The sequence below is a fragment of the Schistocerca piceifrons genome, chromosome 6, assembly GCF_021461385.2.
Source record: "Schistocerca piceifrons isolate TAMUIC-IGC-003096 chromosome 6, iqSchPice1.1, whole genome shotgun sequence".
In the NCBI taxonomy this organism is placed as follows: Eukaryota; Metazoa; Arthropoda; class Insecta; order Orthoptera; family Acrididae; genus Schistocerca; species Schistocerca piceifrons.
Genome location: NC_060143.1, coordinates 1,905,537 through 1,910,147, shown reverse-complemented (window position 1 = coordinate 1,910,147; position 4,611 = coordinate 1,905,537). Strand labels below are relative to the sequence as shown.

General features: G+C 52.7%; 1 pseudogene; it reads right to left on the bottom strand.

Annotated features, from left to right (window-relative positions):
- Positions 1 to 411: 411 nt before the first annotated feature.
- LOC124803758 lies at positions 412 to 566 on the bottom strand (annotated as a pseudogene).
- Positions 567 to 4,611: the final 4,045 nt, after the last annotated feature.

The window sequence follows — 4,611 nt, the reverse complement described above, 5'->3', positions numbered from 1 at the left end:
GGGCCTGGCACCCTCTATGGGCCGTGGCCTCATTCAAGTTGGTGGGGTAGTGGACCCTCCCAAACACCACATGCCACGACAGGCGGTAGCCTGTGGGGTTCGGTGCTGGACCCTTCCCTGTTCGCTCGCTGCTACTGGGGAATCCTTGTTAGTTTCTTTTCCTCCCCTTAGTAATATGCTTAAATTCAGCGGGTAGTCTCGCCTGCTCCGAGGTCGTTGTACGAGGTGTCGCGCACACCACACCACACGGCCAGCTGGCTGTGCACGCTACAGAGGCAGTACCGGTATGGGAACCGACAGGCGAAGGGCGCGCATCGCAGGTTTGAGGAGACTCGGCCGGCCACACAGGCGGCCACGGCACTCCCAGGGCTCCGAAGCGGGGCAAACGCCGCGCACTTAAGTATACGTAGCCGACCCTCAGCCAGACGTGGCCCGGGAACGGAATCCATGGACCGCAATGTGCGTTCGAAACGTCGATGTTCATGTGTCCTGCAGTTCACATGTCGACGCGCAATTTGCTGCGTTCTTCATCGACCCACTAGCCGAGTGATCGACCGTCCTGGGTGATCTTTTTTCTTAGTTTCCACTGTCTCTTTCAAAACAGTTGCATTGGCGGGACTGAGGCGTTTGACGGCCCCAGTTCTAGTGTTTTGTCCAACGGCCTCACGGCCGATGGGCGTCGTACGGCTCCACACTGGAGCGGGCAGGCCCTCGGGCGAAAGTCATTCAAAACCGGCGCTAGGCGCCAGGTGGCGCAGGCCAGCCCTTTCACAGCTTCAGCGCTCGTACCACACAACATGTCCGTTAGTTTTGAGAAGCACGCGTGGTTCCGCACGCGGCGCACGGCTACTGCGAGGCATACAGGTAGCGTGTTGCGCGACACGACACGACACGACACGCACATCGAAAGACATGCAGTCTAGTCGGTAATGATCCTTCTGCAGGTTCACCTACGGAAACCTTGTTACAACTTTTACTTCCTCTAAATGATCAAGTTTTGTCATCCTTCCGGTAGCATCGGCAACGACAGAGTCGATGCCGCGTACTAGTCCAAAGACCTCACCAAATCATTCAATCGGTAGTAGCGACGGGCGGTGAGTACAAAGGGCAGGGACGTAATCAACGCAAGCTTATGACTCGCACTTACTGGGAATTCCTCGTTCATGGGAAACAATAGCAAGCCCCAATCCCTAGCACGGAGGAGGTTCAATGGGGTACCCCAACCTTTCGGCCTAGGAAGACACGCTGATTCCTTCAGTGTAGCGCGCGTGCGGCCCAGAACATCTAAGGGCATCACATACCTGTTATTGCTCAATCTCGTGCGGCTAGAAGCCGCCTGTCCCTCTAGGAAGAAAAGTAATCGCTGACAGCACGAAGGATGTCAAGCGACTAGTTAGCAGGCTAGAGTCTTGTTCGTTATCAGAATTAACCAGACAAATCGCTCCACCAACTAAGAACGGCCATGCACCACCACCCACCGAATCAAGAAAGATCTATCAATCTGTCAATCCTCCCGGTGTTTGGGCCTGGTGAGGTATCCCGTGTTGAGTCAAATTGAGCCACAGGCTCCACTCCTGGTGGTGCCCTTCCATCAATTCCTTTAAGTTTCAGCTTTGCAACCATACTCCCCCCGGAACCCAAAAGCTTCGGTTTCCCGGAGGCTGCCCGCCGAGTCATCGGAGGAACTGCGGCGGATCGCTGGCTGGCATCGTTTATGGTTAGAACTAGGGCGGTATCCGATTGCCTTCGAACCTCTAACTTTCGTTCTTGATTAATGAAAACATACTTGGCAAATGCTTTCACTTCTGTTCGTCTTGCAACGATCCGAGAATTACACCTCTAGCGTCGCAATACGAATGCCCCCGCCTGTCCCTATTAATCATTACCTCGGGTTCCGAAAACCAACACTGTGCAGTGTTGCTTTTAGCTGCGACGACGACCTTGGACATTTTTGCACCTAAGATCCAGCACGGCAAACAGTCCGTTGTGGTGGGGCCGCCATTTACCCTGTTGGTTGTAGGCCCCTGACAACACAGGGGTCGCTCTACTGATGCCTGCGCCATTTACTCCCCATGTATGCCAAGTCGTAGATGCCCATCTCCCTGGGGAATCAGGACTCCTGGCAATGGCCATCCTGCCAGGTGGCCCTTGCTGTGGGTGGGTGGCGCCCATGGGAAGGGCCCTTGGTTGGAGTAGGTGCATCAGGGTGGATGACACGCAATGAAGCGTGGCACATCATCTCTTGATGGTGGCCAGCTACCAGCAGTCTCTAAGCGTTCAAGGGCTCATTTTAAAGCTAACGTTTATGACCCCAAATCGTTCCCATCCCTGGCCACACCATGGGAGGAACGAAAGGCAATGAATGACAGTGACATGTATTTGCCCAGGTATCATGTCTGTACCAGAGCTGATAGGGAATCCTTTCTACCCGTGAAGCCTTAGTTCTTTGTCGAACATTTAGAGGACAAGTTTGGGGAGGTGGGGGGCTTGTCCAAAATGTGCTCTGGGTCAGTTTTGATAAAACAGTATCCTCTGCCCAGTCACGCAGGTTACTTGCTTGTTACAAGTTGCGGGACGTTAATGTTACCGTCACACCACATAAGACTTTAAATATGGTCCAGGGTGTTATTTGCCATAGGGACCTACTTTTGCAGTCTGATTACGAGCTGCACGCCAACTTAGAGCGTAGAGGTGTTCATTTCGTCCGGCGCGTTCATCAGGGTCCGAGGGACAATCGGGTTGCTACCGGTGCCTTCATCTTGGCCTTCGAGGGTGATACATTACCAGAGAAGGTCAAGGTGATGGCCTATTGTTGTGACATCAAGCCCTATATCCTTCCCCAGACGCGGCACTTTAAGTGCTGGAAGTTCGGCCATATGTCTTCCTGCTGTACTTCCAGCCTCACATGTCGTGATTGCCGACGCCCATCTCAACCCGATACTCCATGTGCCCCACCTCCCATCTGTGTCAACTGTGGAGAGCCTCATTCACCTTGCTTGCCAGCCTGCAGTATCTTACAGAAAGAACGCAAAATCATGGAATATAAGACCCTGGACCGACTGACCTACACTGTGGCTGAGTGGAAATTTGAACGGCTACATCCCATGCACATGATGTCATCTTATGCCTCCACTGTCACTCGGCTCCAGCTCCTTCAGCTGCACCACATACAGCCAGGTCTCAGAGTAAGAGGACCTCACCTGCCCCCTTGACGATGGGGGCCACTTCTCTCGCTGTTGCTCCCACACCACCTACCTCGGCCCCCAGGGGCTCAGCATTCATTTGCTGAGTACGGGCTTGGTGACCCCGGGGTCCTGAGCTGGGGACTGCTCAGCGCCGCCAGTCACCTGTCACCCTAACCCCCGGACATGCTTCAGCGACCACCATATGGTGCGGCGGTGGAATGTTGTGTGATGCAGGGAATGGTAATCTTGGCTTGACCGCCTGGATTGCGAGGAAGGTAAACCTCTATAAAAACCCCTCAATCTTATGGTGTGCTGCACGCCTATAAGATGCATGGCTGTTGGGGTGGAACAGTCACAAGAGGGCAACCTCTGGGCACCTGCTGCACCCCAGTTGTATAAGGCTTACCTAGGCACGTGGGGCTCTGTCTAGGGGGACTTCTAGTTCCCTAGCTGCTCGTGGGACCGAGATGGATCCTTCGCAATCCTCTTTTCTTCCTCCCAGAGGAAAGAGTGGGCCGCTGGAAGGTTTTAACACCCAGTCTCTGAAGAGGGCTCATGCAGTCAGTCCCCCGGACTGCAACACATCTTTGACAAGTCAAGTCTTTAGTAACAGAATGCATTCTGGTAATCAGAACGTGTTTCTCATTGTAAAACGGAAGGAGGGTAGTTTTGAGAAGGTTTCGCCCTTATATATACAAAAGGGTTTCGAGGGCATCTGTGGCTCCTGAAAAATCAGTTAAGCGTTTGCACAATGGGACCTTGCAAGTGGAAACTTCCACTCCCCAGCAAGCAACTAACCTCCAAGCTGCTAAATGCCTTGGGGAGTATGCCATAGACATTGAACTGCACAGCACCTTGAATTAGAGCAAAGGTGTTGTGACATGCCGGAATCTAGTCGACATTCCCAAAGACGAACTGCAACGTGAATGGGCTCCGGAAGGTATCGTTGATGTCCAACATATCATGAAGAGGGTTGATGGCAATTTTGTCAAATCCGACTCCTTTATTCTGACCTTCAGTAGCACGAAACTTCCGGAACATATTAAAGCTGGCTTCCTTCGCCTTAGTGTGAGTCCTTATTTCCCGACCCCAATGCGCTATTTGAAATGCCAGCGTTTTGGGCATACCACCTTAGGGTGTAAAGGCGAAGCGACTTGTGGCACCTGTGGTAAGGCTGCTCATGAAGGAATTGGTTGCTCGTCTCCAGCCAGATGTATCAATTGCTCTGGAAACCACCCTGTTTGGAGTAGGTACTGCCGAATATTTTTAGAGGAACACAAAGTACAGGAAATAAAAACAACCCAGCGTATCCCATATGGCAAGGCCAAGAAGATCTATAAGTCGATGCAACCTCCCACATTTGCTACATCTTTTGCATCCCTGGTTCAAAAGCCTTCTCCAAAAACCGATGCCTCAACGCAGACCG